Source organism: Bos mutus, unplaced genomic scaffold (assembly GCF_027580195.1).
Source record: "Bos mutus isolate GX-2022 unplaced genomic scaffold, NWIPB_WYAK_1.1 CTG321, whole genome shotgun sequence".
In the NCBI taxonomy this organism is placed as follows: Eukaryota; Metazoa; Chordata; class Mammalia; order Artiodactyla; family Bovidae; genus Bos; species Bos mutus.
The window spans coordinates 1-8,634 of NW_027219811.1; the positions used below are offsets into that span (position 1 = coordinate 1).

General features: G+C 55.7%; 2 pseudogenes; both read right to left on the reverse strand.

The window, feature by feature from the left end:
• Window positions 1–3,068: 3,068 nt before the first annotated feature.
• LOC138986969 (5S ribosomal RNA) lies at window positions 3,069–3,186 on the reverse strand (annotated as a pseudogene).
• Window positions 3,187–6,546: 3,360 nt separating this feature from the next.
• On the reverse strand, window positions 6,547–6,665 carry LOC138986973 (5S ribosomal RNA; annotated as a pseudogene).
• Between the last annotated feature and the right edge of the window lie 1,969 nt (window positions 6,666–8,634).

The following is an 8,634-nucleotide window of genomic DNA, read 5'->3' on the forward strand; positions in this document are numbered from 1 at the left end:
GTGCGGAGGTCTCGGCGCCCTCCCACCCGCGGCCCTCAGACCCGGCGCGCTGGCTGGCCGGGCCTCCCCCGATCCCATTCGCTGCTCAGGCCCCGCGGCCCCGGAGTGTCGGTCTTGGCGCCGCCGCCTCCCAACCCCAGCGGCCCAGGGGCCTCTGAACCTCCTGCGGGCCTAGGTGGCGAGCAGCGCCCAACTTGCCCGGCACCTGTCCGGTGCCCAAACCCACCAGAAGCCAGGGGGCGCGGTCGGCCGGGCGCCTCAGCCCCTCCCGCCGCACTACCGAGGCCCCCCTTTGCCCCACGCCAAGCCCTCGACCTTCCTGAGAGAGCAGGCGAGCCACAGCAGGCACACAGACAGACACACAGACACTCGCCGCGCACCCACGCCAAGGGAGACAGCTGGCCTCGCAAGCTCCTCAGCCAGAGCCAGAGCGCCTGGGAGAGGCGGGGGCCAGGCGAGCAGGCGGCGGCTGGCTGTCAGGAGATACAGAGGCAGAAATACATGAAGATTCGAGACAGACTCCAAGGCGGCAGAGGAGATACACACACACACACACACACACACACACACACACTTGAGTGTGGTCTTTGAAATACTTGTGTTCGTAGTTGCTGGGTTGAGCCCAACTTTAATACAACCCATGGACTGCGGCCCATCAGGCTCCTCTGTCGTGGCATTTCCCAGGCGAGGATACTGGGAGTGGGTTGCCATTTCCTTCTCGGCGGGATCTTCCCGACCCAGGGATCAAACCCCAGTCTCCCTGTGCGGATGCCTTGCCATCTGAACCAGGACATTGCTAATTCCCTAGGCAAAATACAAAGAATAGAGCTCGTGTTCTACTAAATGGAAAGATGATTTCAAAAACAGAAGCTGTCCTTTGTTGGTATCTTTGAATCTTTATGTAGTTTTTCGTTGATTTTTTTACTGTTAAGGCTAACTGAACAAGGCAGAGAGAAACCCCAGAGTTGAAAAGCAATTGTGGTTTTGAAAGAAACATGTGCAGGTGAAGCTCTCTTCCTTTTTGAGAGATGGTTAAATGCAAAATCTTGATTCAACACATATGACTTTTGTGCACTTTCTTTCAAATCTCATGACAAAACCCTAAGGCGTCAGGAAGAAAGGAGTAGAGGGCAGACAAAAGAGCAACCTTTCCCCTTGGTGCCATCTCAACCAGCTGCTTAGTTCCTTCATCTCAAGGACTATCATCTGGGCTTCTCTGGTTTGTCTGATTCTTGTTTGAGGACCGTTTCTCGTCACAAGGCTGTCAACAGTGGGGTGGGTGTGTGTGTGTGTGTGGGGGGGGGGGCCCTTCTTTCCATTCCACATGAGACCCAGTGGACAATCCAGGCCCTGCCCACTGCATTGAGTGTGCAGCAACAATATCAGCAGTAATGCGGTGAACAATCGTATTCCTGGAATCCACTCCGTTGGCTACTGACTGTGTGTGGTGGTGGTCTGGAACCTAGACCTGGAAGCTTTCTGGATGATTGCAAATGACACCAAAGTCTGAGGACGATGGAAGATCTTCACATTTCTGCAAGAGCCACACACCTCTCAGAAGGAACCACAAGACTTGCCTGAAATGGTCAAGGTATAAGTATTGGACTCAACGTTGGAAGGTCTCCACCTTTGCTATGGAAGTCAAACGATCTTTCTTTGAAATGAAAATGGAGCATACTGAACGTTCACATTCTTCTAGAGCATTTGAAAAGCCCTAACTTGTAGAAATCTGCTGTACAGAGTTCCTTGAAAGCAAGAACCTCTATGTATGGATATGTCTTCATGCCTTAGATTGTGCCTCGAATATAGTGTACACATCAACCCAGGAAAGGAAAAGATTGAATCGCCAAATATACAAAGAGATCAAAAGTGCGAGCCAAGTGACCCCTTGAGGCTTCAAGAGCTTTTCTGTCTTTCACACACTAAGTAAATACTGAGCACCTCGATGAGCTAGGAGGCATGTAATAAGTTTCAGGAATAGAAGGCGGAGAGAAGAAGACACAGAGTTCCTGCTTTCACTGAGGCGACTCTAATGATACATCACAGGCAGATCCTTTGAGAACCTATAGAGGGCCTCTTCCCTCACCACAAAACCTGGGTGTCAGGAAGGCTTTCCAGAGGCACCATTTCGTTGAGGTCCATAGGTTGAACCTAGGTAAACCAGGGTTGAGATGCAGGAAGAATTTCAGGCAGGGAAAATAGCATCTTGGAAGGCTATGTGACCAGGGAAACTTAGGACATTCAAAAGAAAAAATGCCCTATGGGATGGAAGCCAAAAGAGTGCAGAGGGCATTTCAGGCAAAAGACATCAGAGAAGAGCGTGAGGAGCAAGCCTGAAGGGAAGTGGTCGTATCTTCAATATGCTGGGAAAATACGAGAGCCGTTGGAGCAGGAGGTGACAGCATTGCATCTGCATTTCAAAAGGTCATCTTGCTCCACGTCACTAATGATTGGGAGGCTCAACTCCAAACTCAGGAGGACCACTTCACATGAGTCCGACTGGGCCTCACTGCGATGTCTGTCAATAACCAATGCTGGAGAAGATGTGGAGCAAAGGAACTCTCCTCCACGGTGAGTAGGAATAGGCGTGGGAGGCGGTATGGAAAAGAATATGGAGGTTCCCGAAGGAACTAAAAGTGGAAGTAGCCTATGGTTCAGCAGCCCGACTCCCAGGCAGAGATCCACCCACGGTATAAGTGAACAAGATAGATGCCCGTTTGGGCACATCTATCTGTGCGTGTGTGCGCTTGCATGCGCATCATCTTGATCGCCTGCGAGGCAGGGGTGGGGCGGGGGGGGGGCTCTGGCTGGAGTCGGTGCAAGCCCGGGATTGCCTGAGGCAAGCCAAAGGAGCCCCAGGTGGAGGCAGGACTGCCGGTCGTCGGGTGTCCTGGAAGCCCGAATCTGCGAATGCGGAGGGGCTCGCGGGCGCGGAGGCAACCCAGGTCTGCAGCGGGAGTCGGGGTCGGGGCCCGGCCACCCGCTCCCAGCGGCCCGGGAGGGCTGGGGCTGCGGGGGGATCAGAATCGGGGCGCGGCGGGGCTAAGGACCTCTTCTGGTAGGCAAAAAGCCTCGAGCACCGGGATTCCCAGGTGGTCTCCCATCCAAGATACTAACCAGGCCCGACCCTGCTTAGCTTCGAGATCAGGCGAGATCGGGCGCCTTCAGGCTGATAGGGCCTGAGGCGGTGGCGGTTGGCTCGGGCGCCCTAAGAGCCTTGCGCGCCGCCTCCCTTTCGCTCTGCCCTGCAGGTCGGGCCAGCGGGCGCACCTCTCGTCGCGGGGCGTGCTGTGCCATGCCGCCGCGACCGCGACCGGACTCCAGCCTGCTGGCGCCGACCCCCCCCCGAACACCGCCAACACCAGACCAGCAAGCGCCTGGCGGGCCGGGGCCGAGGGGCTTCAGGACCCCCATTGACCGGGGGCGTGCGTGCGTGCGTGCGTGCGCGCGGGGCCTGGGGCTGGGCTGAAGTGCGGAGGTCTCGGCGCCCTCCCACCCGCGGCCCTCCAGACCGGCGCGCGCTGGCGCGGGCCTCCCCGATCCCATTCGCTGCTCAGGCCCGCGGCCCCGGAGGTGTCGGTCTTGGCGCCCGCCGCCTCCCAACCCCAGCGGCCCAGGGCCTCTGAACCTCCTGCGGGCCTGGCGCAGCGAAGCTTGGCGCCCAACGCCCGGCACCTGTCCGGTGCCCAAACCCACCAGAAGCCAGGGAGGCGCGGTCGGCGGGCGCCTCAGCCCCTCCCCCGCACTACGAGGCCCCCCTTTGCCCCCACGCCAAGCCCTCGACCTTCCTGAGAGAGCAGGCAGGCCACAGGCAGGCACACAGACAGACACACAGACACAACGCGCGCACCCCGCCAAGGGAGACAGCTGGCCTGCGCCAAGCTCCTCAGCCAGAGCCAGGCGCCTGGGGGAGGCGGGGCCAGGCGAGCAGGCGGCGGCTGGCTGTCAGGAGATACAGAGGCAGAAATACATGAAGATTCGAGACAGACTCCAAGGCGGCAGAGGAGATACACACACACACACACACACACACACACACACACACACTTGAGTGTGGTCTTTGGAAATACTTGTGTTCGTAGTTGCTGGGTTGAGCCCAACTTTAATACAACCCATGGACTGCGGCCCATCAGGCTCCTCTGTCCGTGGCATTTCCCAGGCGAGGATACTGGGAGTGGGTTGCCATTTCCTTCTCGGCGGGATCTTCCCGACCCAGGGATCAAACCCCAGTCTCCCTGCGTGCGGATGCCTTGCCATCTGAACCAGGACATTGCTCATTCCCTAGGCAAAATACAAAGAATAGAGCTCGTGTTCTACTAAATGGAAAGATGATTTCAAAAACAGAAGCTGTCCTTTGTTGGTATCTTTGAATCTTTATGTAGTTTTCGTTGATTTTTACTGTTAAGGCTAACTGAACAAGGCAAGAGAGAAACCCCAGAGTTGAAAAGCAATTGATGGTTTTGAAAGAAACATGTGCAGGTGAAGCTCTCTTCCTTTTTGAGAGATGGTTAAATGCAAAATCTTGATTCAACACATATGACTTTTGTGCACTTTATTTCAAATCTCCATGACAAAACCCTAAGGCGTCCAGGAAGAAAGGAGTAGAGGGCAGACAAAAGAGCAACCTTTCCCCTTGGTGCCATCTCAACCAGCTGCTTAGTTCCTTCATCTCAGGACTATCATCTGGGCTTCTCTGGTTTGTCTGATTCTTGTTTGAGGACGTTTCTCGTCACAAGGCTGTCAACAGTGGGGTGTGGTGTGTGTGTGTGTGGGTGGGGGGAGGAGGCCCTTCTTTCCATTCCACATGAGACCCAGTGGACAATCCAGGCCCTGCCCACTGCATTGAGTGTGCAGCAACAATATCAGCAGTAATGCGGTGAACAATCGTATTCCTGGAATCCCTCCGTTGGCTACTGACTGTGTGTGGTGGTGGTCTGGAACCTAGACCTGGAAGCTTTCTGGATGATTGCAAATGACACCAAAGTCTGAGGACGATGGAAGATCTTCACATTTCTGCAAGAGCCACACACCTCAGAAGGAACCACAAGACTTGCCTGAAATGGTCAAGGTATAAGTATTGGACTCAACGTTGGAAGGTCTCCACCTTTGCTATGGAAGTCAAGCGATCTTTCTTTGAAATGAAAATGGAGCATACTGAACGTTCACATTCTTCTAGAGCATTTGAAAAGCCCTAACTTGTAGAAATCTGCTGTCGAGTTCCTTGAAAGCAAGAACCTCTATGTATGGATATGTCTTCATGCCTTAGATTGTGCCTCGAATATAGTGTACACATCATCCCAGGAAAGGAAAGAATTGAATCGCCAAATATACAAAGAGATCAAAAGTGCCGAGCCAAGTGACCCCTTGAGGCTTCCAAGAGCTTTTCTGTCTTTCACACACTAAGTAAATACTGAGCACCTCGATGAGCTAGGAGGCATGTAATAAGTTTCAGGAATAGAAGGCGGAGAGAAGAAGACACAGAGTTCCTGCTTTCACTGAGGCGACTCTAATGATACATCACAGGCAGATCCTTTGAGAACCTATAGAGGGGCCTCTTCCCTCACCACAAAACCTGGGTGTCAGGAAGGCTTTCCAGAGCACCATTTCGTTGAGGTCCATAGGTTGAACCTAGGTAAACCAGGGTTGAGATGCAGGAAGAATTTCAGGCAGGGAAAATAGCATCTTGGAAGGCTATGTGACCAGGGAAACTTAGGACATTCAGAAACGAAAAATGCCCTATGGGATGGAAGCCAAAAAGTGTGCAGAGGGCATTCCAGGCAAAAGACATCAGAGAAGAGCGTGAGGAGCAAGCCTGAAGGGAAGTGGTCGTATCTTCAATATGCTGGGAAAATACGAGAGCCGTTGGAGCAGGAGGTGACAGCATTGCATCTGCATTTCAAAAGGTCATCTTGCTCCACGTCACTAATGATTGGGAGGCTCAACTCCAAACTCAGGAGGACCACTTCACATGAGTCGACTGGGCCTCACTGCGATGTCTGTCAATAACCAATGCTGGAAGATGTGGAGCAAAGGAACTCTCCTCCACGGTGGTAGGAATGGGCGTGGGTAGGCGGTATGGAAAAGAATATGGAGGTTCCCGAAGGAACTAAAAGTGGAAGTAGCCTATGGTCCAGCAGCCCGACTCCCAGGCAGAGATCCACCCACGGTATAAGTGAACAAGATAGATGCCCGTTTGGGCACATCTATCTGTGCGTGAAGCGCGCACATGCGCATCTTGTGATCGCCTGCGAGGCAGGGGTGGGGCGGGGCGGGGGCTCTGGCTGGAGTCGGTGCAAGCCCGGGATTGCCTGAGGCAAGCCAAAGGAGCCCCAGGTGGAGGCAGGACTGCCCGGTCGTCGGGTGTCCTGGAAGCCCGAAATGCGAATCGGAGGGGGCTCGCGGGGGCTGGCGGAGGCAACCCAGGTCTGCAGCGGGAGGGAGTCGGGGCCCGGCCACCCGCTCCCCGCGGCCCGGGAGGGGGGCTGGGGCTGGGGGGATCAGAATCGGGGCGGCGGCGGGGCTAAGGACCTCTTCTGGTAGGCAAAAAGCCTCGAGCACCGGGATTCCCAGGTGGTCTCCCATCCAAGATACTAACCAGGCCCGACCCTGCTTAGCTTCCGAGATCAGGCGAGATCGGGCGCCTTCAGGCTGATAGGGCCTGAGGCGGTGGCGGTTGGCTCGGGGCGCCCTAAGAGCCTTGCGCGCCGCCTCCCTTTCGCTCTGCCCTGCAGGTCGGGCCAGCGGGCGCACCTCTCGTCGCGGGGCGTGCTGCTGAGCCGCCGCGACCCGCGGCGGACTCCAGCCTGCTGGCGCGGCCCCCCCCGAACACCGCCAACACCAGACCAGCAAGCCTGGCGGGCCGGGGCCCGAGGGCTTCAGGACCCCCATTGACCGGGGGCGTGCGTGCGCGTGCGTCTTGCGGGGCCTGGGGGCTGGGCTGAGGAGTGCGGAGGTCTCGGCGCCCTCCCACCCGCGGCCCTCCAGACCGGCGCGCTCGCTGGCGGGCCTCCCCCGATCCCATTCGCTGCTCAGGCCCCGCGGCCCGGAGGTGTCGGTCTTGGCGCCCGCCGCCTCCCAACCCCAGCGGCCCAGGGGCCTCTGAACCTCCTGCGGGCCTAGGGCGCAGCGAGCTTGGCGCCCAACTTGCCCGGCACCTGTCCGGTGCCCAAACCCACCAGAAGCCAGGGGGCGCGGTCGGCCGGGCGCCTCAGCCCCTCCCCTTCGCACTACCCGAGCCCCCCTTTGCCCCCACGCCAAGCCCTCGACCTTCCTGAGAGAGCAGGCAGGCCACAGGCAGGCACACAGACAGACACACAGACACACCGCGCGCACCCGCCAGGGAGACAGCTGGCCTGCGCAAGCTCCTCAGCCAGAGCCAGGCGCCTGGGGAGGCGGGGCCAGGCGAGCGGGCGGCTGGCTGTCAGGAGATACAGAGGCAGAAATACATGAAGATTCGAGACAGACTCCAAGGCGGCAGAGGAGACACACACACACACACACACACACACACACACACACACACACACTTGAGTGTGGTCTTTGGAAAATACTTGTGTTCGTAGTTGCTGGGTTGAGCCCAACTTTAATACAACCCATGGACTGCGGCCCATCAGGCTCCTCTGTCCGTGGCATTTCCCAGGCGAGGATACTGGGAGTGGGTTGCCATTTCCTTCTCGGCGGGATCTTCCCGACCCAGGATCAAACCCCAGTCTCCCTCTGTGCGGATGCCTTGCCATCTGAACCAGGACATTGCTCATTCCTAGGCAAAATACAAAGAATAGAGCTCGTGTTCTACTAAATGGAAAGATGATTTCAAAAACAGAAGCTGTCCTTTGTTGGTATCTTTGAATCTTTATGTAGTTTTTTCGTTGATTTTTTTTACTGTTAAGGCTAACTGAACAAGGCAGAGAAACCCCAGAGTTGAAAAGCAATTGTGGTTTTGAAAGAAACATGTGCAGGTGAAGCTCTCTTCCTTTTTGAGAGATGGTTAAATGCAAAATCTTGATTCAACACATATGACTTTTGTGCACTTTATTTCAAATCTCCATGACAAAACCCTAAGGCGTCCAGGAAGAAAGGAGTAGAGGGCAGACAAAAGAGCAACCTTTCCCCTTGGTGCCATCTCAACCAGCTGCTTAGTTCCTTCATCTCAAGGACTATCATCTGGGCTTCTCTGGTTTGTCTGATTCTTGTTTGAGGACCGTTTCTCGTCACAAGGCTGTCAACAGTGGGGGTGGGTGGTGTGTGTGTGTGGGGGGGGGGGGGAGCCCTTCTTTCCATTCCACATGAGACCCAGTGGACAATCCAGGCCCTGCCCACTGCATTGAGTGTGCAGCAACAATATCAGCAGTAATGCGGTGAACAATCGTATTCCTGGAATCCACTCCGTTGGCTACTGACTGTGTGTGGTGGTGGTCTGGAACCTAGACCTGGAAGCTTTCTGGATGATTGCAAATGACACCAAAGTCTGAGGACGATGGAAGATCTTCACATTTCTGCAAGAGCCACACACCTCCAGAAGGAACCACAAGACTTGCCTGAAATGGTCAAGGTATAAGTATTGGACTCAACGTTGGAAGGTCTCCACCTTTGCTATGGAAGTCAAACGATCTTTCTTTGAAATGAAAATGGAGC